Source organism: Sinohyriopsis cumingii, chromosome 8, assembly GCF_028554795.1.
Source record: "Sinohyriopsis cumingii isolate HCF-2022 chromosome 8, ASM2855479v2, whole genome shotgun sequence".
Taxonomy (NCBI): domain Eukaryota; kingdom Metazoa; phylum Mollusca; class Bivalvia; order Unionida; family Unionidae; genus Sinohyriopsis; species Sinohyriopsis cumingii.
Window position 1 is genome coordinate 104,094,523 of NC_142968.1, and position 27,833 is coordinate 104,122,355.

Consider the following 27,833-nt stretch of genomic DNA (forward strand, 5'->3'; position numbering starts at 1 on the left):
TTAGGGCACATAATAATTCGAATTCGGCAAGTACCCCTGTGTTGACCACTGCAGTGTTCGCATCTAGGTTTGTAATGGCATTTGAGGGCGTAATGTCCCCCAATGTTGACATTTGTTGCAGAACCTGGGCTTGTTGATAAAGGATTCTAGTCTGTGGCGTACCCCGTATGGGCCTAACTTAACCATAGTGGGGAGTGGTGTAATGGATTTTAATACTGTCTTTGATCTGGGTTGCCCTTTAAGATTTTGAGGCGATAGACTTTCTTGACCTTAGTTCTATGTTCCTGAAGTTTCTTTTAAGAGAGTGTCATTATTTAGATCTTTATTATGGCCTGTTAGTGTTAAGACGGCTTTAAAGCTTGTAGTTTGGGGTTGTTTTGTGGGTTCTTGATTCGTTTTTAAGTCATTTTCTGGCCTGCGGGTGGGTTTATGTTTGGAGTTGCAAGGGAGAGTGTGTCTATTTTGACTTTGATGTGCCCCATGTTTTCTATTTGTAGACATTTTTCAGCCTGCATTATATGATTAGGTAGTTGGCTTTAGGTCTAAAAATATCTAGCTGCCCCTGGTGTACTTTAGCTAAGGCTCCTGTGATACTTGTAAAACTTAAATAGTGAAGTTGACTAGTTTTGCTGTTAATAAAGAGTGTGTGTTCAAGCGAGTGGTATTGTGGTTTTGCTTGTTGGAAGTGGTTGAGAGTTATTTGCCCCCGAGTTTTAATCCACTTTGGTTGGAGTTATCTGGGTTTTTTTCTTTCATGGGGCCCTTCCCTTTTCCTGAGTACGGTATTTGTGTAAGGGCCATACCTTTATTAGGGAGGTGGTCGGGATGTGATGGGTTTGGCTTTTCGAACTTGGATGTTGCTTCCTTCCCTTTTGAGTTCCATGAGGGGCCTGGAATTTGGTTGTAGTGAGTTACGTCACTTGGTTCGTTGGGTCCCCTGATGAGATACCCAAGGGGCCGGGAGTTTGAATAGTGTGTATTACCTCTTTTTTGTTGGTGTTACAAGTTTAGTAGTGCTATTTTTGTGTTTTTAACGGTGGGGGTGGGGTAGAATTTTGGTGGCTTGGCATGTTTTGATTGGTTTTTGCTTTAACTGATCTATTTGATAGTGGTTGTTGTTGGGGTGAGATGCTAATTGGGGGTCATGGTTTATTTTGAGTCCAATTGGTAATTTAGCTTGTGCTAGTTCTAGCATTTTGAATGTTGGTTTTGGAGTTGTTGTTTGATTCAAGTTTTGGTCTAAATATGGGGAGCTAGCGGTGAAATTTTCTTCCATGAATTTAGTCAATTCAAACAGTGACATGAGGTGGATGTCATCCACCTCCTCATATGTTATCGTTATATTGGGGTCCTTGAAGAAGACCGGGGATACTGTGTAATCATGGTTCTGTTTGGTAGGTGTTACTAGTTCCGGTCTGGTGGGGGACCTGGTTGTCCAATGTAGTTTTTTCCCCAACTATATGTTTGATTGATGGGCTCTTATTCATGTTAACTGAGCCTGTGCTGATGGGGGGTGGGGGCTAGTGTATCTCCTGTGCTTGAGTTGGGGTATTGCATTTGGCCATAAGTTTGGTGAGCGAGTTTTTCCTCCTCGCTAGTTGTGCCTTTGGTTAAAGGCAGCTTTGTTAATTCCGGTGAGTTGAGACATTTTAAGCTGTAAGGGTTTATTTAATGTGACGCTTTTATTATAGAAGTTTAAATTATTGGCTTGGTATGGTTTGTTTTCTTGCTATGTTTAAAAAGTTTTAAATAATGTAGGGATGAAAAGAGGGTTGAGTAAAGAAGAAAAATGTGTTAATTAGAGTGATTAATAGTTGGTGATATTTCTAAGCAGAGGTTTATTAGTGCAAATAAACTTGCTAGGATTTTGCCCAGGTGTTCACTAGTGTGGTTCCTGGTACCTGTTTTCGGAGTTTTATTTTTCACCAGAGGGGTTAGAGTTATAGTAAAAGGGGAGAAGTATAGTAGGTTTAGCGTTGCTAGTTTTCCGATAACCGCGATTCTGACAGTGATTTTCTTGTGCATGAAAATATGCAAGGACTCTGTCCAGGCGAATGATAGTGTGGATCCTCGCACCTGTTTTCGGAAAAAGCAGGAGACAAAGATAGTATATTAAAAAGAGGGTAATTTAAAGATTTAGTTTTTAACAAAGTAGTAGGCGTTGTTGGATTAACCTATAACTAAGAGTCTTACAATGATTTTCAGGTGCTTTTGAAAGTATGTAAGGACTAGGTCCAAATGTATCTTAGTATGGTACCTAGCACTTGTTTAAGGATAATGGCGCCAAAGTTAATAATAGTAGAATGTAAAGTATTAATTAGCGTGAGAATGAAAAGAAAAAATGATTTGTTAACAGTAAATAATCTAAGAATCTATTATTTAAACAGCACAGAGAAGTAAAATGCCCGTAGGCTTAACAAAATTTTCTACCTGGTTACGTTTGTTTGTTAAGCGTGTTTCTTTGTTCCTTTGTCCCTTTGTTAACTGTTGGGCGGGATGCTATTATTTATGCTTGTAGTTGCAGATAATTTTTCTTATTATTATGTTCTTCTTCTTCTTCCTTGATTCTTGGTTGTGGTGGTGCTCTGCACTGATTTGGTTGTCAAAAGATTCACACCCATTAACAAACTACAACTTGCACGTCTGTGTGTTTCTGAAGCCGTGCTTGGACTCTAAATGGCGCGAATTTGATTGTTTTTTTTTTTTTAACTATTGAGGCGTTCGCACGGAAGGCATGTGCCTTTGGTTTATGTCCGCACGGCGGACTGATAATTGTTCCTGGAGGAAGAAATTATAGGGAAGGATGTCCCCAGGCATTTATGTACTCACAGAGCACTGCTAATTTAGCCATCAGGTCGTAGGACTATACATCCCTAATGACCTGAATGAAGGGCTTTAATGAGTGGGAATGCACCCAACACACACTCATGGTATCAGAAAGTTGGAATTCCTTCAGCTGTCAACTGCACTAGGTGTCAACCCAAGCAGTATGCAACGTCCGTTGCGATTTGTCGCAGCGACGACTTCACATCAGGGCAGCTAGCTTTAGACGGGTGGAAATGGTTCCACATCTCCGTATGTGTACGTTGTCCAAGAGAGGCAAGGAAGCAAGGAACCGCCGGGCCGGCCATGGATGTCGTGTACTCCCAGAACACCAGCTCGTACTTAATTCAAATTCAGTCCTGTTATTCTAGTGGACAGTAAACAATACCAATAATGTGTAAAGCACCTGTGCAATTAACCAAATTCGAAAAGTTGAAATTTTGAAAAATGATTTATCTATGTAGTTGGATTTCAGTGTACAAAGCGTATATTCAGTTTTCTAATAGGTACTAATCAGCTAAGTCAAAATGACCCCAATTAATGTATTTCACGCAGTGTAAGAAAAATAAGAGAATATAATTTTTGGTGGTGGTACCAAAACAGATCAATTGGTGGTGGTACCAAAACAGATCAATATAGGTTGATAAAATAGAGATTGATTAAAAAAGGTTTTCTAGCCAAAATGAAAACCAAAGGCAATTATGGGCAATATTAGCCGTTAGAAGGGCATTTTGGTGGAGGACCCACTGACATGTATTCAGCTGGTGGGCCATATGTTCTCCGTGGACGATCTTTAAGCGGATCAGGCTCGATCAGATCCATTAGTATCCGATGACTGTAATTTGTGGGATAGCATACATCCGGTCCGATCAATCGATGATGATGTTTTAGTATGGTCGCAATCATGACGGACAGATTTACTGGGAATTCTATAAGCATTTCTTCCTTCTTCTTGAAGCTTGCTACTGCTTTTGTGAGCCTTGATTTGCTGGGTATGATTCCATCCTCTGGTGGTTTAGTCCATTTACTGACTATGAGAGCGCTCAAGTGGTCCAGAAGGGTTTGTGTGGCCGCTGGATCGCTCCACAGATCTTCCAAACCTAAGTATTGTGAATATCCCAATGCAATGTGCCTGTGTGCTTGGTACAGGACACTTTTAAGCGTTCTTGGATCTGCCGGTTTTGGTGGAGATGTTGTTATAGTCCCACGTTGGTCAGAAGGGAAGATTGGGGGTGCAGTCTTGGAATAGTTGGTAGTGCTGGTTGTGGTGGTGATGGTGTTAGTGCCACCTTTCTTTTAGATACAGGTTCCTGTTGGTTAGTTGGTGCGGTCCGCTTTTCCTGTGCAGCTTTATCCAATTGCAGTTGAGTAGATGATTATGTAGTTTTTTTCGTCTGAGGTGGAGTAGCTGACCTTGATATTGCAGGTGTATACGTCGTCAACTGCTGGGCGGTTGTTGTGCTTGCAATGGCAACTGTAGTTGGAGTGCTAGTAGACTGTTCTTTAAGCTGCTGAACATTCCTTCTCTCTTTCCATGTTTTGTTCTTCTTTGTTTTTCCCATATCAGGAGTAAGGTTGTCCTTTTGTCCTGAGCTCTCAAGTTCCAGCCTGATGCTACAAAAAAGAGCTAGGCCTTTCAATGCATTCATAGCTTGAGCGGGTATCATTTCCATCGTTAGCGTCTTTACTGCTGATAGGTGCTGCTTGTTGCTCTGTTCGCTCATGATGGCGCGAATGACGGACCCTTGACTTTATATTTTTCAATCACGGATGTAAAGGCAAACAACCCTTACACTCACTTCACATATTACACTGGTCAACAGTGAAATCATTACTGACTTGAAAAGGCCCTAATCTGTAGTATTTTGGTGTGCCGAACACGAATATAACCGTGAAAAATTTGTATTGGCTCTCGTTTTGAAGATATTCATATACCTCATTTTCTATGTTTCACTGTGTAAATTTCTCCAGTAGGACTGCAGCAACATCCGGAATAATGATGTAACATTGCATAATACCATCATGCTCACATCATCCACAGTTGATTGCATCATTTTCTGATGCAATGCAATACTAATGCCATGCGGCTGCTTTAGTAAGTTGACGTCAGCAGTGTACTATACATGTGTAGGCCTATTATACTAATGCCAGGCGGCTGCTGAAGCTGACGTAAGCAGTGTACTATATAAAGCCCAATCAGATAGGTTCAGCATTTAAAATATTTTAGACGTTGTGCGAGACAGTTCAAGCTACTGTTACATAAAACTTATTATTTTATCCATTTACGTACAATAAAGAACAGTAATGCCTCGAAAGTGTGTTAATACCGCGGACAATTTTTGCTATATTTGTGGGGAAGTGACATTTGCCAACCAGAAGAAAAGTATCAATTCTCAAGTGAAGAAGGCATATCATCTTTACTTCGGATGCAAGGTTGGTGACCAAGACAAGCCTTGGGCTCCGCATATATGCTGTGCTACATGTACAACACAGCTTTCACAGTGGTTGAATTGCAAAAGGTCATCAATGCCGTTTGCAGTCCCAATGGTGTGGAGAGAGCCAAGCAACCACCTAAATGACTGTTACTTCTGCTTGGTTCCTCCTCTTTCCGGCGGAATAACGAAGCGAAAGAAGTCGAGAATAGTCTACCCAAACATTCCGTCTGCATTGAGACCAGTTCCACATGGTGAGGGACTTCCTATTCCAGAACCTCCAGCAGAATATTCTCTTGATTCATCTGACGAAGACAAAGGTGAGTCGACCTGTTCTTCTCCTGGTCCATCAGCATGCAGTGATCCAGATTTTCACTGTGGTGCATCATCAACCCCACACAGAATAACACAGGAAGAACTAAATGACCTGATTCGTGATTTGGACTTATCAAAGAACAAGGCAGAATTGCTAGGATCAAGACTCCAACAATGGAATCTTCTAGAAGAAGATGTCACAATTACTGCATATCGAAAGCACCACCAGCAATTGGAGCCTTTCTTCAGAAAGGAAAGTAATCTGATATTCTGTTCCGATATTGAGGGTCTCATGAATGCTTTAAAAATCACTCATGACCCACAAGAATGGAGACTATCTGTGGACTCTTCGAAACTGAGTCTCAAGGCTGTGCTTTTGCACAATGGAAACATTCTTCCATCTATTCCAGTAGCGTATGCTGTCCACATGAAAGAGACATACGATAACTTAAGGCAGCTACTGAATTCCATTGAGTATAACAAGTACAGCTGGCACCTCTGTGGTGATTTGAAGGTAGTTGCCCTTTTAATGGGACTGCAGCAAGGATATACAAAATACATGTGTTTCTTATGCGAGTGGGATAGCCGAGCAAGGGAAATGCACTACATGAGGAAGGAATGGACTCACAGGCAGAATGTAGCCATTGGAGAGAAGAATATCCAACACCCAGCTCTGGTTGAGGCTCAGAAAATCTTGCTACCACCCCTTCCCATCAAACTAGGTTTGATGAAGAACTTCGTGAAAGCCATTGACCGGACTTTGCCAGCATTCCGATACCTGCATGAAAAATTCCCTCGACTCAGCGAAGCAAAGATTAAAGAGGGAGTCTTTGTGGGTCCTCAGATTCGAGAGCTTTTCAAAGATGACCGGTTCAACAACTTGCTGGAAGGTGACGCGAAACAAGCATGGAATGCTTTTCGCCTAGTTTCTACAAACTTCCTCGGAAATGTTAGGGCAGAAAACTATAAGGAACTAGTAGAAGACATGTTGATGAAGTATAAGAAACTTGGCTGCAATATGTCTCTAAAGATTCACTTCCTTCATTCCCATTTGGATTTCTTTCCTAGCAACTGTGGTATTGTTAGTGATGAACACGGCGAACGTTTTCATCAAGATATCGCAACAATGGAACAAAGATACCAGGGAAAATGGTCCACTACAATGCTGGCTGACTACTGCTGGACACTCCTCAGAGATGCTCCCGAACAGCTGTACAAGAGACAGGCGAAGAAATCTAAGATGTAGTCAATGACTTGATTTTTTATAGGTAGGCTATTACAGTTGACCTTTTACTATTGGAATGCATTTCGTTATGTAAACATTAATTTCTTGCAGATTACAAAAAAACTAGAGCCAATTTTGCAATTTGACTGTCATATTCGTGTTCAGCACATAAAAATTGATAAGAATTGACTAATTTTATTTCAGTAACATGACTTTTGTAAAAATGTGTTGTCCAGTGTTATCTACTATCCACAAAAACGTACGTCGATTCATACAAACCCCAAAATATACTATCCACACACAGGAAGAAGATAAATACTATTGTATACTATCCACAGGCCCTAAATTCTACTATTCACACACAGGAATAAGAAAAAACTATTATATGCTATCCATAAACCCCATAAACTACCATCCACACACGGGAAGGAGAACAAACACAAAATCTACTATACACACAGAAGGGAGGGAAAACAAACCCCAAATATACTATCCACTCGCGGAAAGGAGAAAAAAACAAAAAGAAATATTATACTATCAAACAGAAGGGAGGGAAATCAAACCCCAATAGCTACTATCCACACCAAACGTACGCGTACTCATAGAAACTCATTATCTACTATCCACACACGGAAAGAAGAAAAACTGTTATGTACTATCCACAAACCCCAAAATATACTATCCACATACGGGAAGGAGGGAAGAGAAAAACAAAATCTACTATCCACACAGAAGGAGGGAAAATAAACCCATAATATACTATTCACAAACGGGAAGGAGAAAAAACAAACCCCAATTATGCTATCAACACAGAAGGGAGAGAAAACAAACCCTAATATCTACTATCCACACAAACGTACGCGCACTCATACAAACACAATATCTACTATCCACACAAATGTACACGAACACATACAAACACATACACACACACTATCACATAAGTAAATGAGTGAGTATTTTTAATCACATTACTCCGCATTTACAAAAATTGGCAACTTGAATAGTCTCTTTTCTAGAGATTTGGTTAGTCCTGAAAATGGCTGTTTTTTGAACTTCAGATGCACCTCTTAATGTGTGTACCTTCCAGGTCTGACCCCACACACGCAACGTCCACTCCAGTCCTGCTCCCAGTTCAGTCTTGCTCTTGGGAGCGCAGAGGCTGCTTGATTGGCTTCAGTACCCCAGTCTTCCGTTTGTGGGATTCTGAAGACTTAATCTTGCCTCCTTCTCCTATTCCACACCCGCGGATGATGTGGTCTATTTACCTCCTGCTGACGCAACACCTCATCCCAGTTTTCCGTCTTGGGGTCCACGGGTCTCTGTGCTGGTAGTAGTGGTTGTGGATGAGGTAGTGGCTGTGTTGTTGGTAGTAGAGGTGTTACGAGAGTCTTCACCTCACACACTGACCTAATCATTAGGTGAGGCAAGATGCTTTCTTAATTCTCTATCTTCTTTCTCTTGTCCTCTTCCTTAAGCCTGGCATCGTCCTGTATTGCCTCCATGGCCAGCTCATCCAGGAGCCACCTGGCATACTCCAGGTGCATCTGAAGTTCTATCAATCTTGTAATTCTGCTCATGTTAACGAGTGAACGCTGGGTAGCCAGGGTGATAATCGCTTTATATTTATATTTGTGAAGCGCGGACGTGAATGAAAACATGTCCTGTCACCAAAACCTACAAGACCCATATTATTACGAAAAACATGGAATGTGCGGACCTAAAAGAAACATTCACTCACTTTTTACTTACATACACTAACTAAAAAACACAAACACATACATACTATTTTTGACAAGCTACAGAAACAAAGTGCTTATTAGACACACTTCTATATTTTTTTTAGACATAAGACAATGAAATGAAGTGATTATAGACACACTTCTATATTTTTTTAACTTGCTAACATACAATTGGCAATTGAATTAGTATCTGTTTTCTAGGGTATTGGGGTAGCCATGAAAAGGGCTATTTTTTGTGGTCGGGGAGTTATGGCAATCTTTTATAGTCTAAGATCGCGTCCCTTTCTGGAGGCAGGCTTTCCCACCGGATAGGGTCTGCTTCTTTGGAAAGAGAAGGAGAACTCTTTCGTGTCTACACGACAGTCGACAAATCCTCTGTCTGGTTCCTGTTGTTGCTGCTTCTGCTCTCTCTCCTGTCTCTGCTTCTAAAGTCTGTACATCCCCGTCCATTCTTCTTACTCTTTCTTGATTTCCTCTCTGAAGACCTCTTCTATCAGGTCTTCGGCCACTTTCAGCATTCTGATATTCTCTATCTCTTCAGGCTTGGGTATCAGACCTTTCATGACATTGTGCAAATGCACGTAGACTTCGTTTAGTTTAGCTAAATTAGAAAGAATCTTCATAGGAGGATGAGTCAACAATGGATGATCAGACTGGAGACCGCTTCGCATTGTGTGGTTCCAGCGCGGACGCGATAGAAAACATCCCTACAATGCTTAGAGTCGGAACGCTGTGATAGTTTGATTTTAGGGTGAGGGATGGAAGTTAGTCAAAGAACATTTATCATGATAAAAATTAAAAACAAACAACAGACACATTTTTTCAAAAACACGTTTTTATGCAAATAACTAACAACCAAAAATTAACAATTAAAGAAACATTTTTGAAATAACAAACTATTTTTGACAAGGTTGACAACGTTGTGAAGTTAAGCTAGACTTCCAGTGATGGAAGTCATTGGGCCATTGGTGTACATTACGTTTCCTAGCTAAAGACAAAATATAGCCATAATGGTAACAAAACCGTCGATCTACTTTGTCATCGTTTCTAGAAGAGTGACGTTCAAAATAAATCACTAAGTGTTCTAAAGAATATCCAAAACTGCGTTGATGAAGAAAATAAACACACTATTTTCCACACACCATGGAAATCTGTGCCTTGTAATTTCATATTATTGAATCGTGTCGTCTGGGCATTTCTTCTCATAAAGTCAATGATGTCGTCTTCCAATGGGGGTAATCCATACGAATCAAAATATTCCACACAATCATCACTGGAAAAGTAAACGGCTACCAAGTGGGTTCCTGGTAGATGATGTCGTCCATGTTGACGACACAAGTTTGATGGTCTTGAGGTTTGCGACGCGGAAATTCATCTTTAGCACACATGTCAGGATTCCAAAAAGCAGTGTACGAACTGTGGTTCAAAAGGTAACAAAGTTCCCAGGTATCAATTTTTGTGCTTTTGTCTAGTTTTTTTCTTCACAGGTAATGACAAGTCATGAATTCAATCCGAACCTTTTGCTTGAAAGTCTGACAAATAACCGTTTCTTCGCTTCGTATCTGCACTCTGAGAAAAGAGAGCTTCGATGTGATGGATCTCTAGATCCATCAGTGGAGGAGAGCAATGATTACGCAAGTCTTTATGTCATTGATGCAACACGGCTTCTTCCGAGATGAGACTCCAAGCTTCGTCTAGATACTTGTCCGATTTTCTTCTTGACTCAACATCAGACATGTATCTTGTTGAATTTGACTGGGATGATAGTTTTGACATCATTAGCAATCTTTCTTGATCAATTCCTTAATTATTTCGGCCGGGTGTTTGGCAAAACAGGAGGTTAATGTTGTTCTTGTCCTGGTCATCTGGACTTCATGACTATGTCCTCTTCGTCATTGTCTTCGGGTTCTACTTCCACGGTATCTTCCCATTCCATTTCCATAGATTATCCACTATTCAGAGAAGGATTACAGGCTTCCATATTTTCTAATAGTCTAGAATGACTTTTCTTTCCAAACTGTTGATTTCTATGGTATTGTCGAATTCGGCATACATAATGACGTTCACCGTGTTGTTTACGGGTATTGGCTGTGCAAACTGCCGTTCCACACGAATCTGGCCGGATTTTATAGGGTGGAAATGTCCCTCGTTGCTGCCTTGATCTAGAGTGAAATCAAAAGCCCAAAACGTGTAACCTTCTGCATAACCCTCATACGTAATGCCTTGACTGGTGTTGGTTCCTACCCGACCCGTGGCTTCGTACAGGGATAAGTTTGATCTCAAATAATTCTTCTTCTCGTCACAAAAGTCAGGTTCAAAAGTTAATCGTTTGTAAGGCACTGAAGTCAGTTTTCGTCCTTCCATTGGATTTCAATGGTCACGTCTAAAATCTTATAACTCCAAAGGTCCCTATGATAGTCTTGGTCCTTTTTATCTTGTTCCCATGAGTCCTTCCAGCATTGTTCCCAATACTTCTTCAGCAAGGGTCCTAACAACATGGGAAAAATGCGTCCGCGTTGTACCAGCCTCTTTTTCTTTTTACGAATGGGTATTTTCTTTTTGACCATTTGGCAAAGAACGTGTCGATGCCTGGCTAAGCTTTCTTTTTGGTGTTTAGACAAAGATATCGTGCCTTTCAAGACGTTCAGCAACATTCACACACAGTATCGACGACGTCTTTGGGGGATGTTTGAATATGATGTTTTCGTATGGGTGAAGGGGCTTTGAATAGGACGGACAACACGTTCCAATCTTTGGCTAAACGAGAAGTTAATCCTTTCGTTTTCTTTCTTTTGGGGTTCGCAAACCACGTCCTGCAGCGACGGTGACCGCGTCTCCAGTAGCCTCAGGGTCTTCCACTTCTCCGTTGTTAGTGATGCCAGCCAAACCCAGTTTAACACCCATTCTTCCTGATTTGATGAAACAACGGAAACCCACATCTCCAAGAACTTCTCCTCCAGCGGTGGCATCCTCCTCTTCTTTAGCTGCAGTGGTAGCTGCTCACAAAGTCTCCGCCCCCCAAAATCAAAGTCCAAGAGAGATCAGGCATGTTACAGAGTTTGCTGGATTTGTCCAAGCAAGAACTGTCCTGAATTGGTCCTTTGCGAACCCCTCCACGACGTGTGATGCCTGTCATCAAGTTGATACGACAATCAGTGGAGACGCATTCAAGTATAAAAAAGACCTGCGGTTAAGAATGAGAATCAGTGTTTTTTGCTCCGAAACAAACAAAGATTTCACCCCCATGGGTGTTTTCTTCAGCGGTACGACTGACTTGAAATCTTTAATTTTTACCGTGTACGTGTTAGCAGTGTTTCTAAATTTTCTAGAGGAGCGCTTTTCCGTCTCTCGAACTTGGTAGTAGTTTTGAGGAGTTAATGATGGACTTTGGTTTGGTGTAGACTCTCTGGGTCTGTATTCGGACTCACTCATGTCATCTTCAAAATCGCTTGCATGAATTTGAACCAAGACTTCAGCTACTGTGCGAGGCAATAAATCATGTTTCTGCCTCGTACTTTATTCTGTTTTCTCCACGCAATGATGCGATCGTTTCCTCTTGACTGCAAAAGTCAAATAACTACATTTTAAATGCCATGGGTCCCTATATCCATGTCAGACCAGGGTCTTCCTTATATAAATGGTCAGTGTCTTCCCTCCCAGTATTCATTTCACTCTCAAACCGATCAGACTGATGGAAGAGCCCACACAGGTCGAACGTTTGATCAGAGCTTTGCAAGGTGTCATACAAACATTTTCTTCAGACAAACCGACGAACTACTCCTCTCCTTTCGAGATAAAAGTCAAGATACTTGCTATATCTGTAACAAAAAAGGGCATTGGGCTACAAAGTATCCAGAACTTCAAAAAGCAGGACAGATGTCAGAAGAGACAAAAGTCAAGATACCGGTTATCATTGTCAAGAGAAAGGACATTGGTCTTCAGAATGCTCTAAAAAGCAACAGAAGCAAGAGGAAGAGGGGGATCAGAACAGGAAGAAGTTGTACCCTCCCCAAAGGACGAACCCAGACAGACCAGAAAGAGAAAAAATAGGAGAAGTGAAGACGAGAAGAAAATGAGGAAGAAGAGGTATAAAATCTGTGAAAGTGAAGAAATTCAAAAAAACAGAGAGAGTGACAAAAGTCTATGGGCTTTTTAAAGTGTTGTGTTGTGTATTGGATTGTAAAATTTGTACCAGAATAGACCAGACAGAAAATGTAAGTGTCTCTTGGTTTTAATGTTTTAGAGTAAGGACCTACACTTACTCATTCACACGCGCACATCATAGGCAAAAAAGGCTTTTGAGTTTTAAGTAATTTTGGCAAAATGAATGCTATCTCTTTTCGAGAGAGGTGAGTGGCCCTGAAAAGGAGCATTGGGTGTTTGTTTTTTAAAATCCAAACTCAGGAACGGGACGTAATCAGCATTAACTGCCATACCCTTTGCCGCGGCCAAGGCCTAGTTTTGGTCTTGCTCCTGTCAATGATTTGGAAGAAATCACTAAGGATGGTATCTGAGGTGTATCAACAGGCTGTTTGGCTCGGGAAGGTCTTTTTCCCTTGGGTCTTAAAAAGAAGTCGGACGCATTTATTTCAGACTCATTAACGCTGCTAAAATATCTAAGAGCACCGTCACCGTTTGACTTTCACTGTCCTTGTTCTCTCCTGGACCCTTTTCTTCTCTGCTGCTGTTTTTTCTTCCTGTCGTTTCCTTCTTGCCCTTTCTTCTTATCTTTGTTGCTGATGAAGTAAAAAGCTTGTTCCACTTCTTTCTGCTGTTGTAAAAAATTCTCCAATTCTTCTTTCTGTCTCTATTTGAAATCCTCGACGTGTGGTAAAGAAGGAGAAGTCGGCAAGGTGCTGCTAACGGAACAAATTCTTACGAAGAAGAAAGAAAATCTACTAAATCCCAATTAAAATCGGCCTCTTCTGAAAGTAAGAATGTGTTGGCTTTGGTAGCCGTTGCTAGTCCATCGCTTCCCGTCTTCACTTTAATTTTGTAACGCCTGTTTTGATTGATGACAAAACTCATTCCATTTCGATCAGCTCTTCCACTATAAATAACCGCGATTCATTTCATTCTCTTCACCCGTTGTCGTCATAAGATGTGGACTAACGTTGAATCATTTACTCTCGTATCGTGAATGCTGTTCCTTACAGACATACCCATGTATGTCAGATCATCATGGACAATCATCCGGATCACCGAGACGGGCGTTTGGAAAAGAAGAATCTATGTGGAGAGACAAGGCTGTCTGTAGAGAGTCCTTATCTATGGTCCAGAAATCAGAAGAAGTTTGAGGAAGAGAAGAAGACCTATGAGATGACCTCTGTGTTTACGGAATGATGTTTAAAAAACATAGGCATTTTCAGGCCAAATCCTGCCTCGAAAAGATTTGCTTTCTTGCCTAAAATATGTTTTTAGTCGGTTGTATAGTTGTTTGTGTGACAGATTGATGTTCATCATCTATGTATGTGTCGTATGTATATGTCTCTGTCTATAAATAAGTTCTATGTCCCGCCCCGCCAAGCGCTGTTTTATTGGTATAGTTTATGAACTTTCTGAACTTACTCGCCACCCGCTGTACTAGCCGAACTTAACCGCCACCCGCTACACGCTACCTGCTGACCTAGCTGAAATTACCCTCTAGCTACTACCCTATTCAAAAACCTCACTGTCCCATGACGCTATACAGTCCCAATATTCCCCATGTTCAATTCCCCTTGACGCTAAACGTTTCCGGGGTGGTGGGTCTGAAATGTTTCGGTGCTAAACGTTCCAACAACCTTTTTGACTGCGATTTCAATTGACGCTAAGGTATCCCACTATACTACTAGCTTTCGTCTAAACAAAGTAGATGAGAATTATTTATGAAGCCTTTAACTGAGAACATTAATTTTTTTTAACGCATGGTGTACGATAACCTCGTCTGACTATGCAGAATATATACGTATTGTGTATGATTACTGATGGAGTATGAGATAACCCTTGGATGTGTGTTGTGCCCTGGGTGCAGTCTGTGCTGAAGTATAGATACAAGTATTCATTACTAGTTGTACATAGTAGTAAAAGGCTGGTTTGGCCCCACCATACATCACATTATGCTAGGACCAGCCTTTGGGAACGGTGTTTGGCCCACCAATGTTGTCTCTTGTACGAAGTCAGTCACGATGCTGCCACGTGTTTACAAGAGTCCGCGAGGATTCGATGGGCTGGTGGATGCGGGAGGAGGGTGGGACTAGGTAGGCTTCTTGCTGTCTTAGTATCGTTGCAGTAAGGGATGACTATCACCAATACACTAATCAATGACACAAGGGGTCAATAGGATACCATTGTGGACAGCCTACGGTGTTAGCGGGATGATAGGGTAGGGAAAGAGTCCTCTAGCGATGAAGACAAGGCCTTTGATTGCTCGGAGACCTGCACGAAACGGGCCAGCTCAAAAGAGCAGTCGGCCTGGTCAGCTAAGGCTTATGGAGCTGAGTAGCGCTCGGCTCGATGAGGTCGAGAAGACTAAAGGAAGGATAGATGACGTCATGAAGGACAGCGGCACAGCCCTCAACCCATGGGTAAGTTAGAGACAACGGAATCGCGCGCACACACAGCCACAATGTATGCGACGTTTTGTTGTCCCGCCTTGTTGACTACGTTTAACATGTCGGGCGGCACGTAATTGGTCACCCTTAGCTTCAAATAAATAATACGTGTACGTATGGTTGTACGCACATTTTCCACAAACTGTTCACCTTCCCTGGACGCCCTTCAATGAAAGTAGCAGCTTTTATGCACGGACGACGAGCTAGACAACAACATCGGTCGATGGGACCGATGTCCTGGATAACCCCACTGCCAATAAGGGGGGAGAGGATGAATTGACGATTGTTGGAAATATGTCACCAATATCAGCCAGCACCATACTATACTTGGTGCCTTGTTATTTAACTAGATGGACTTGTTAAAGGCTGGCAAGATCTTCAACGTTGTCGGGGAAAAAGGCTATACTCCACGCTGCATTCCCAGGTAACGCATTGTCCGGTTTTCTTTCTTGGCTAGATGAAGCAAGAGCGAATTCGCAAGTGATCTCAAAGATCATAATATCATAATTGTTTGCCCAGGCCCATCTATATATGTCATGGCTGCCCTTCAACCGCTCTAAAACAACACATTAAACACTGTCATCGCAAACTCTAAACCTTTGCCACCGTTTCTTTTATCAACGGAGGTACGTTTGGGTTTATCAGTGGTCATCAAACAATAGGGTTTCACCTTCCTCTTCTAATTGTGGCATTAGTTGCGGTACTGGCTACGCCGCCAGTGGCTGCTGAACATGTTAGAGCACTGGCTGAGTAAATTGAAAGACTGACCAATGCGTTACAGGTTGCGGTACAGACACGCCATTTTAAAGCGTGCCATAGATTTCAAATCAGAATGGGTCGCTGTCGCTGCACGCTTGGTCGACCGAGATGGGGGAGGCCAGGTACAGCCAGTCCCATTGGTCCAGCGCGTCAGAAGGTTCAACAACTGCTGAGTCTTGCTGATGCCTGACAGACCGATCGACAGAGCCCGAACGCGGTCGGGAGCTAGGGACCAGTGATGCCATGACTTTTTAATGTTCCGTCTGGTAAAAAAAGAATCAACGGCACCCATATCTATTGAACGCTTACAGTATCCTCAGAACGTTTGCATGTTGTCTAAGCTGTTGCCAAGAGACAATAATAAATGATTACCGCTGTGTGGTTTTCCTGGCCAACAGTGCACGAGCCCTCTTGGTGATTTGTAGCGTGTGCTATGCGACAAAAGCAAAGTTATTACAGGACTCAAGGGAGAAAATCGTGGAGGCCTCGGAAAGCTTCCAGGGTTGCCCTGGAGTACCAATCACGGCGGAAAGCATCTGACGGGCTATAAGTGCTGCAGAAATCCGACCATGCTGAGCATCAGCTAGATAACGCTAGTTACCAGGAACCCTAAGCCTACTAAGGTCCTCAGTAATCATGATTCCGGTCTTATCTGGCCCTATGCGGGCGGGATGAAAGCCAAGCTTAGTGGGCGTAGGCATCGAAATATGGGTCCAATATTTCTCACCTATGCGACAAAAAAGTCTACTTCTTTTGCTAACTATGCTTTTCCTGTCTCTGTCTGGTTATCTGAGACCTGTTGTCTCAGTCATGGTGTCGATGCGCTGTGAACTACTTTTAAAAAGAAACCATTGATATCGTCTGCTGTGCCTCACGGAGTTTTTTTTTATAAAAGCCAACAACAACAACCGATATATATCAAAAAGAAATTCACTCATAAGCAACTTAAGGTCTTTCCAACTTTGATACCACGAAAACAAAACATTTTCACACACAAACCCACACACACACACACACACACACACACACACACAAGCCGAGATAATGATAGAGCTCCAGAGACACACAGGCTATACATATCACTGGTCACACAAAACCAAACACTCTCAATTGCTAATGCAAAGCCGGCAAAAAAACAGAAATATATAATGCCAAACTAGTTTCTTCTAACTTTGTCGAACACCCGCAATCAGCCCCCATTGAATCAACAATAATAATGCCATTGCAAATGAAAACTCCTGCACTTACCAACCAGAATGGCTCATTCATAAGTCCACATGCTATTTCACAAAAAGATTTCCATGCACTAGTGATAGCACACTTGTCATATTTCCAGGACAGAAAATATAAATTTCCTAGAAAGTCATGAATTAGATAGTTATTGATGTCACTACAAACTTCCTTAGAATTGTACTAAATAGGAACATTGTACTGCACAGTATCGTACAATTGCCTACCATAACCTTTTTCCAAATTAGGACTGATAAATTTTAAAACTTAACCGTATAAAAGATATTAATTATTTATTGTAAGTTTCACTTTGATTAAATTTCCACCGATTAAATGTGATAATGCAGTAATAATATCAAATGATTTTATGTTTCTATTTTCTCATGCGTAGGACTTGTGTACTCAGGGTCAACAGGTCACCCCATTGCTCTCATGAACTAATTTGTTTTAATGCGCAGTAATGGGATAAAGAAAAGCACTTAGCTCGAGACGCTCGTTGCGCAATACTTCCAACACAACAATTATAATTTTTTCGTAATCTTTTTTTTCCTTTTCTAAGAACGACATATATAATTATATTCTTCTCAGATAATTATTCAGATTTTCATGAAAGAGTAAAACACATAATGACCTTTATATAGACTGAGAAGCAATAATAATAGTACCCGATGAATACTGTGTTTTGAATCTGCTTACTAAATGTCAGGGGTGCAGAATTATTTAATTTAGTTGGAAACAATTGGGCGAGAAAACAAATCTATGTCGATGTTTGTATAAAGACAAGAAAATCCGAGTCGTAGGGTTACATTATACACTATGCCTCGTGAGGAGACAAATGATATAACCCCTTGACTTGGATTTTCTTGTCTCGGTCCAATCCCCAACACAGATTATATTAGTCTTAGCGATGGAATCCCGTCTTACATCCGTCTGTTATAGCCCAGGGGTTGCTGAAAGTTAGAAGTGGCCGCTGAAAATCTAGAAGCAGTGTCAGGGCTCTGACAGAGACCACCAGAGAGCGGGTGAGAGAAACAATCTGCGTGGCACATGTATGGATTGTCACCGTGCCAGACTTTTAAAGTCTCGACTCTCAGAGAGATGCGCCAGTACGATGTCTTGTTTCTGCCACAATACAATGTTGGATGAAGCGTGGGCAAGTAGGCGCTGAACCTGATGGACGTCGCCAGAGGCTACAAGACGGTCGAGCTCTTATCCAGCAAAGAAGCTGCCGAGATTACCTCGGATCTACAAGTGGGACCCGATGAAGTGGCCGGTCATGATTTTAGGGCTCCGTACCGCCGTTTCTAGCCAGGCGTGGCGATCGCGTTCGGCGCAATGAAGTTGGCGTCCACCGGTCTCAGGCTATTGTGGAGTGGTTTAACCGAACCCCTACCGAGCGACTATTTGAACACAGGTATACCCAGGAGTTCTTACTTTACGTAAAACGAGTGGCTGCGCGCAAAACGTGGAGTGCCGTCAATTACTGCAAATGGAGGTATATGCCTGAAAGGAGAGGTAACTAAGCCTACTGCTTCAAGGGCGGTTGTCAGGCTTCTGCACCCCCATGCAACTGCAACCCGTCATTTAAAGTCGATAGAGCAGCACCTCGTTGCTCTCGCCCTGGTGTTGAACTTGGATATGACTGGAGAGCTGGAGGATGGAACCCGCTACTTCACTGACTCAGTATCATCACTAAATAGGTACGCTATACGTAACCGACGGGGAACTCTGGTCAGCTTGCCATATATCACTTTGATAACACCCCCAATGAGATAAGTGATTAGCCGATTTGCCGTGAAAATACGGAAAAAAGATGCATGTGCTGACGGAAGACACCCAGTTACTTCCCAAGGGTAGTATTAACCAGGAAAAACTCGCTGAACCAAATTGGAGGTCTCGAACTATATAACGCCATGTCTTCAGAGCACCTGTCGAACGAGCAGATCGCAAATTTGGTCTTTAGTAAGGAGTTCATAAACTCGTTAAGCATATTTGTCGGCCTCCAACTTTTTTTTCGACGTGGCCATATGGTCCGGATCATGGTCACATCGGCTACGATCCATTTTTTCCTTTGCAGCGGGGAGAGGCACAAACTGTCAGGCTACATGTCCCGTTTGGTGCTTTTTGCTTCATATGGCTGCGTCGGCAAAACTCCCTTCTCTGCGTAAGGCTCTTAAGGTATACTCATGCAGTAGGTCAGCGTTTAATGTTCAAATCTATAAAATAAAAATAATAAATGTTATGAATTGGAATTCGTTTTGTTGGTACTTTCTCACAGTTTTATATAATTTACAAATTGTCACATATAAAATTTTTAATTAGCTGATACGTATGGAGATAATATGTTTTGAACCATGGACCAGAAGTTATTGACCAAAATGGGTATCTTCGTGCTCTTGATTAGTTCTTTCCGATTGGTGGATTTATAACATATTTTTATTAGTAGGCTTGATGACATCATTATAAAACAAGTGTATTTACCTTGCTTCATTTTGTTGGTGGCCTTGGACGTGGTTTCTTGAATTTGTTGTATAAACCCACCCGCCCACATCTATATAATGTTTTATTTTCTGCCCTTTCAGTCTAATGTTCATTCAGCTATTTTATAAAGGGTGAACCATACTTAACCCAATCGTAAAAATACAATTTTGGCCAATAAATGTGCACTCCTGTACATTTGTATTGACTTTTGGGTCCATACATGTTTTTCCTGTACATTTGTATTGACTTTGGGTCCATAGATGTTTGTTTTTTCTTGTACATTTGTATTGTCTGTGGTCCATACATGATTTTTTTTCCTGTACATTTGTATCGACTGTGGTCCATACATGTTTTTCCTGTACATTTGTATCGCTGTGGTCCATACATGTTTTTTCCTGTACATTTGTATCGCTGTGGTCCATACATGTTTTTTTTTCCCTGTACATTTGTATCGAATGTGGTCCATACATGTTTTTTTTTCCTGTACATTTGTATTGTCTGTGGTCCATAAACATGCTCTCATGTACATTTATATTAACGTTTGTGTCCGTAAATATGCTCTCTTGAACATCTGAATTAACTTTGCGGTCAATGAATGTGCTGTCCTGCACATTTGCGTAGACTGTATTGTGATATCGACTTGTATCTGCTGCGTACAGTTAGGATTTAATGTATTTACGTAAGTAGGCTTAAATTACCCATGATGCATACTTTGGTACTGAATCTATCAGGCAATAATATATTTTAGTGTATTCTGACACTGATTCATATTAGTCCTGATCCAGTCAACATTTCAGTATATTTTCTTGAATCAACACGTAGTACAGTATCATTAAATATTATATTTTGATGTTTATAAATATAATAGAGGTTATGAATTGAAAATTGTTTTCTTTTTCATGTATTTATGTAATTTATAATCGGCATAAGTCGGCAAAATTAATGTTTCATTTCACCTAAAAATTAGAATTTTCATAGTTTCATAGAGGTGTAATTAACATTGATTAACATTAACATTCGACCAAAACGTGTATAATGCGTGAAAGGATATGTTGTTTCTATCTTATTTTCAGCATACAAAATTGGATACACAATTCTTTACAATGAGGCATTTTGAAACTATTGTTGAATATGCTAGTATCAGTGGTGCAATCAGATTTTAAATCTTACCAATAAATTATCGGTATGGTAATGCCACCCTCCCCACCTTTCCTCTGATCCCGTGTTCTGGTACGGAATTAATGGTACGGAGTACCTTTCCGTACCGGATTACTTGTACCAACCATTAGTACAATGATACGGTGTATTTGATTTGGATTTTTAACGTAATTTTAAAACAGTTTCAGTCATATCGCTACGATGTCTGCAGTGTGGCATTTTATGTTGATATCTAGCGCTAGGGCATCAGGCCGCAGACAAAACGTCACTTTATACTGATACAAGGCCAACCAGTCCTAACATTAACCTCATAATGCTGACCGTCTAGCGAGGCAGCTGCTAGTACCATTTTTTGTAAAAGTCTTTGGTATGACTCGGCCGTGGTTCGAACCCGCGACCTCCCGTATCCGAGGCAGACATACTAACCACTAGGCGACCGGAGCGGTCCTAAAATGATACGTTGACTCTCATATATCCTTTTGCATGATTTATATTGATTACATCTGTATTCATACACGTATGAAAGAGCCTAAAACTAATCCTATATATATAATTATAGCAGAGCTTTATGCCATTCTCTGATACAGGTATCAATAAACCCCGCTGATAATCCGTTTCTGCCAACTCATCACCTTTAAATGGATTGCGGTTGAGGGAGAAGTGGTTATATAAAGACATGACGTTGGTATAAAAAAATGACTAACTCGGCTGTGTCATTTTCTCCTTGCAACGAAAACATCTCTGAATTGCCACCTAACCCCTTCGTTATGTGCTTGATTGATGTGATCTGTAGGCTTAGCCTGTTGTATCTACAAGCGTAACCCTGCAATTTTTAAATCTAAGATTTATGGAGTTACAAGTTGTGATAAATTTGATAATATGTTTACCATTTTACCACATGTCCCTTTTTTTTTTTGTTTTCGTCCATGACAAATCAGCCACTGTTGAGTCCGACAAGATACTGAAACTACAGAAATAAAACAGCTTCGTTATGTTTTAAACAGAAACAGCGATGTGTTTTTCTATTCCGGACCAGGTCAAGAACGGGAGCGATTGAAATTCGTAATCGGCAACTTGTCAACTTGGAAACAGGTACATCTGGGCTGAGACCACCCATGGCCATGCTATAGTACAGAGTTGAGTTTCAGTTTTAAATCGAGCAGCATGCGTATAATATAATTTATATCAATAATCAAGTTAAATTATTATTTGCTTTGGATACAACTGAAAAAAAATGTGCTGATATTTTCAAGAAGATTTAATTTCAAAGACAACAACTTAAATTTATCATTGAAGATTGATATTTGATACATAAAACAGTTGAAATATCATATTACCTATTACTTCGATCGTTCTCGCTTGTATGGCGGCTGTAATATATTTTCGGAAAAAGTAAAGACGAAACATATTTGTGTGATTTGCTTCCACGCAAATGTTTTTAATTTTATTTAGTGAGATGAAATCATTTGTTTACTACAAAAGGAAACAATAACTCTTGCTGTCGTGCAATTAAATTACGTTTGCTACATAATGCATTGTTTTTCTCACACATAATACAACTACATGCCCTTTAATATACATATATAGGCTAATTGTTACTCATCTTGTTATCCACAATATGGGAATGTGCCAATGCCACAACAAATGTATTATTATGTACATTAATGCAGAAAAAAGCACAACAAGAATCAATAAAAAAAATACACGTTATATTAACTAATAGCTACAGAACGATAGACCGCTTTCAAACTAGTGGGCTTGTATTTTCAAACTGAATCAGTTGACTTAATAGCTAGTTGTACAGAGAGATATCCATGCTATTGGTAGCAAATCCGACTTAACATCTAGCTAGTTGTACAGAGAGATACCCATGCTATTGGTAGCAAATCTGACTTAATAGCTAGTTGTACAGAGATACCACATGCTATTGGTAGCAAATCTAACTTAATAGCTAGTTGTACAGAGAGATACCCATGCTATTGGTAGCAAATCCGACTTAATAGCTAGTTGTACAGAGAGATACCCATGCTATTGGTAGCAAATCCGACTTAATAGCTAGTTGTACAGAGAGATACCCATGCTATTGGTAGCAAATCCGACTTAATAGCTAGTTGTACAGAGAGATACCCATGCTATAGAGGGTTTCACGGTTGCAACGGAGTTACTGATCGTAGCGCCTAAAATTACCTCCCTTAGCTCCAATACGCATGCCCACAAAAAATTTCCAGTTCCGGATAGTTCACCGTTCTACACTTGGTTAGCGAAACATAGTCAACAAAGGAAGGTATCTTAGCTGTACTACAGATCATTATGGCTAAACCAATGTATCAGTTATGTATGTCAAACATCTTTTGTTCATAATAGGAGAATAAGTATAGACATTAAATCAGATAATTAGATTCAGTGTCCATACTTACATTATATCAGATAATTAAATAATATTTACTTTCCATACTTAAATGATATCAAATAATTAAATTAAATACAATGTCCATACCTGATAATATAAATTCATTATCCATAATTTCAGATACATTTGTAGGAACATTTCACTCTGCTCTCCGATTTTAAACATTTATTGCACATTTTTTGTTGTATAACTTTAACGAAAACAATCTCAACAATTTGCATTTTTCATACGTTGATATATCCTTCTTTCTCAGTTATTTTCGCAAGGCTAATAGTTCGTTTATAACACGTGTTAAGAAAGTTATAACACAAGTTCGATAAGAAAAGTATAACACGAATTCAATACGTCAACTGATTTGTAATCCTGAATATTTTAAACCAGAATTTTTTTTTTTTTTTTAAATGGAACACAGTATTTTAATGTATTCAGAGGAACTTAACAAAGCAATAATTACATTAGCTATCATAACGATAAATGAGTGTAATTAATGCAGACGGAATATTTATTCATATTTGGGTGTAAATATCGTACAATATTCAGATTAAATAACATGCCCAATGACGTTTTTTTGTTGTTTCGTTTTCTTTTTGACTATTGAAACATCAAATATTGGACGGTACATGCAATAACTTTCAGTATGATTTTTCTTTGCTTATGCTGACACGTAATAACTCTCAAATTTGCTGGGGTCTTTAGACAACATTTCTGATTGCCACCAGCAAATTCATCTTGAACAGCCTTCTTAAAATTAGTTTAATTCTGTTTAACTTTCCTTGCATCAAATATGTAAGTTTTAAAGATCCAATTATTTCACAGATTCCGTCCTATTACTTTGGTTCGCCTTTTAAATCAATATTGATCCACGTGACCGGATGTAAAATTGCAAACAGTATGATTTAAAAAAGAGACCGCTTGTAAGAATATACTCTACAAGTCAATAATAAATGGATACTCACAAATATTCATATTTGTTGTCTTTATCTATCAGTCACTCTTTCTATCTTAGCATCATTTTATACTCGTTTTTAACCAAAAGTATGTTTATGTAATACATGTATGCGAACATACATTCATTCGAGGATATACATACCCATGCACCAGATGAAAGAAGACAGACATACAGATAGACAGACAGAGAGGTGAGAGCCACAAATGTCATATACATGCATAATGTGTCTAACATTGATATTTCTCCAAAATGTATACTCTAAAATTTCCAACCGTTCAAGAAAATAAAATTAAAATAATCATCAATGAGACTCGTACGTGCGCCTGTCTGTTCAAGTGTGATTGACATTTGTGCATTTTGAAAAAACTCAAGTTATTTCATGAAAAATATAATGAACATTGATAGAAAAGCCAACGAAATAAATTTAAAATAATCACCAAGGAGATTCGCACGTGCGCCTGTCTGTTCAAGCGAGGTTGACATTTGTGCATTTTGAAAAAACTCAAGTTATTTCATCAAAAATATAATGAACATTAATAGAAAAGCAACAGTCTAAATCAATAATAAAAAAAACTTAAGAAGTTAGAATTTTTTTCTCGTTATCGTTCAACCTCCATTAACTGCTGTGATTGAATCTGTACAGAATAAACATATTTTCATTATTCTTCAAGCGAGATAAATTGCAAGAACTTTATACGCAGCGATACACTTTCGCACAATCAAATAATACAAACTAGAGCATAAGGTGGTAATGGAAAGATAATGAAGTTCTGAAATGGGCAGATAATATTTTTGTGAAAGCTGGGAGCAGAGCAAGTTAGTGAGAAAAACATAAAAGATGTAAAAAAATTTGATCAAATATTGATAGAATTTCTTTTTAAGATAGTGAGATATCGATCCTGCTTGCATAATGTGAGCGGTCTGTCACATTTTCTTGATCTACATCTGCCATCTTAATTGATTGAACTATCCGGAAGTGAGTTGCACCGATATGCCCTCGGGTGTTTTCAAGGGGAGATACTAACCGTGAAACCCCCTATTGGTAGCAAATCCTGATAAATAGCGTCGTCGCACCAAAGCATTGAAAAAATTGCAAAATCTCTCATTTAAGATCACTGGCGGCGCGAGGGTTCGCGGCACCAGGGGCATTGTTCTTGCTCTAAGGCGAAGTGAAATACGATAAAAATTTCAGCTGTAACAGTAACAGCATTCGACGGCCAACCCCACCCCCTTTGCCTGGCGCCCAGAGTAAAAAGCCCCTCCCAACTCACCTCCTCGTGCAACTACTGTTTAAGATTCTGCTCAAAATATAACGCAACCATCATCCATGGACTGGCTAAGTATTTATTTTTTAAATCTTTTCTTAACAAATGCTTCTTCAACGGGTTTTGCGAAATTTACTAAACAATTGTCTCATGAATATTCAGATATTCTTCTTCCACAATTTACAGATATGAAATGTAAAATAAAAGGAAACTATAATCTTATTTATGAAATAGAACAAACGATGCGCTATAGTGCCCAATTAACGACGTAACAGCACAAAGAATTAGCATTCTACTACCCATTGCCAATTGTCTGTTGTGGCTAGTTGCGTACTAACGGAGGAGGGGGCGGACGGGGTGGTTGCCCGGGGTACCACAGGTCTTGGGGCGCCAAAACCACTGGCGCCAGAGGTCTTGGGGCTCGAAAACCCCTTTGGGCCATCATCGTTGCCCATTTACCCTTATTACACCACTGGTTGTGGTGCAAAATTACCACCTGATAAATGCACTAAATTAGGTTTAATAAAGATTAAATTTGAAATATTTAATACAGTTTAAATTTGATAGAAATAAATTAAAGACGTAATAGAAATTTCAAACATAAAAGGCTCATGAGTGTTTTATCATTGAATACAGTATAAGTACCTTCGGGTGGAGTCATGTTTTATTTGTTTTAACTTAAATAGTATGTAATTTTCGTGCAGCATAAAAGCTGCAGTTATAAATGGCGAACCCTCAAATATCACATGTTAAAATTGTAAAGGCTGTTACGAATAATTCACCAAGTTTGTACGTTGTGTAAATGTAACATTTTAATGAGGCATCCAAATAATTTTTTTAACAGTTCCCTAAACTCTCACGACTTCGGGCATGCCAATTATACAAACTAAAGAATGACAAATGTCATCTTGCATTACATGTTTTCCCCGTGATATGAGATTTCCAGTAAGGTATATATGGAATCTTGAATCGATCTTTATAGCACTAACTTTGTATAGATGAGTTTTCACTTCTTTTTCGTTTATCGAAATACTTACACCTGTACGAATGCCTGATTTTGCCTTTCATTTTAGTTCTTAGGGTATTTTTTTACAGTTCAAGTTTTCATAAAATATTTGATTTTTTTTTTAAATTTCATTAATCACAGAATTTTTGTTCTTACAAAATGTATTGCTTGGCTTACTATTTCCCTGTGATTGCGCTTTTGCCTTTATGTGATCACCAACATACTGTATTAACATATATTTATTTGAAATTACAAGCTGCTACGCATATCGTTTTCTGTACAATTGCTAATCTTGTAAATGGATTTTGTTATAGCTGGGTCCTTTGGATGTCTTAGATGCTTCTTATTTCCATCGTGGCGTCAAAAGTGTCTTTCACACAAGGCGTCCTTTTGGGTCTAATAATTGTTTCTTGTCAATCACATTCCTCTTGGCTTTAACATGACTTTTGTGGAAAATCTCATGGCAACATTACCGTTCAAATCACCTCAAAGTATCTTTACCGCCATGTCCGGCTTCAATTTTCCAGGACACTTCATAAACACTTTTACTATCATAAACTTAGTTGACTTCACCACCACTTGATTGAGACACGTGATTTTGTCCTTCTCGTTGTTTCTTCTTGGTAGATAAAATAAGTTTTTCTCATAAACGCTAACATTCTCATCGTCTGAGAAATCAGCAGCTGTTTCCTCTACACTAAGAATTACGAATCTATTACCATGTTCCTACTAAACAATGGTTGAATGTTTAGCTTTTGTTTCCTTGGAAGTCAATAACACATAATAAATATTGCGTTCAGAATCAGGCTCTATAGCACCAGTAAACTGCATGCAATTTGCATTCTTTCCAACGTATTTGGTGACGATGTCTATCTAGGATACATACTGTAGCATTTATTTAGCTAACTTTCGTTTTCTGCAGTTCGTACTTGTCTGTCTGTGTATGGAGGGTCTTTGTAGAACATGTACACCATCAGTTACAACACTGCTATACGTGATTGCCTCTGCATCCGCCAACAACTTGCCGACAACTGTCCTTATCTCATGATCTATGTTATATACTACAACACGGGTACCTTCATATCCCTTATGCAAACCCTCCCGTGCCAACATGTCGTGGTGAAATTTTCATGGTTGACAAAGGAAACATCGGGATACTGCTTTGCCACATTTTCTAAGACTTTATTCGTGTGCTGTGCCATCCGATTTACCTCTCGAAGATCACTGGTTTCTGTTCTGCTCTAAGGATCACGATGGCGGTTTTTTGACACAGGCAACACTGCAGAGAACACGACTCTTCACCTGAAAATGGACATTGTTAATGCGTGTATCATCATTGGTTCTTGGAGCTCCCAGTGTATTTTCTGTACTTTTACTTACCATAGGAAAACATTATTTTTAAGTCGAAAATATTTGACATTGATGAAGAGTATACGTAAACTGAC

At 39.8% G+C, this 27,833-nt stretch overlaps 1 pseudogene; it reads right to left on the reverse strand.

Moving 5' to 3' along the window:
• Window positions 1-4,199: 4,199 nt before the first annotated feature.
• Window positions 4,200-27,833, reverse strand: LOC149794286 (uncharacterized; annotated as a pseudogene).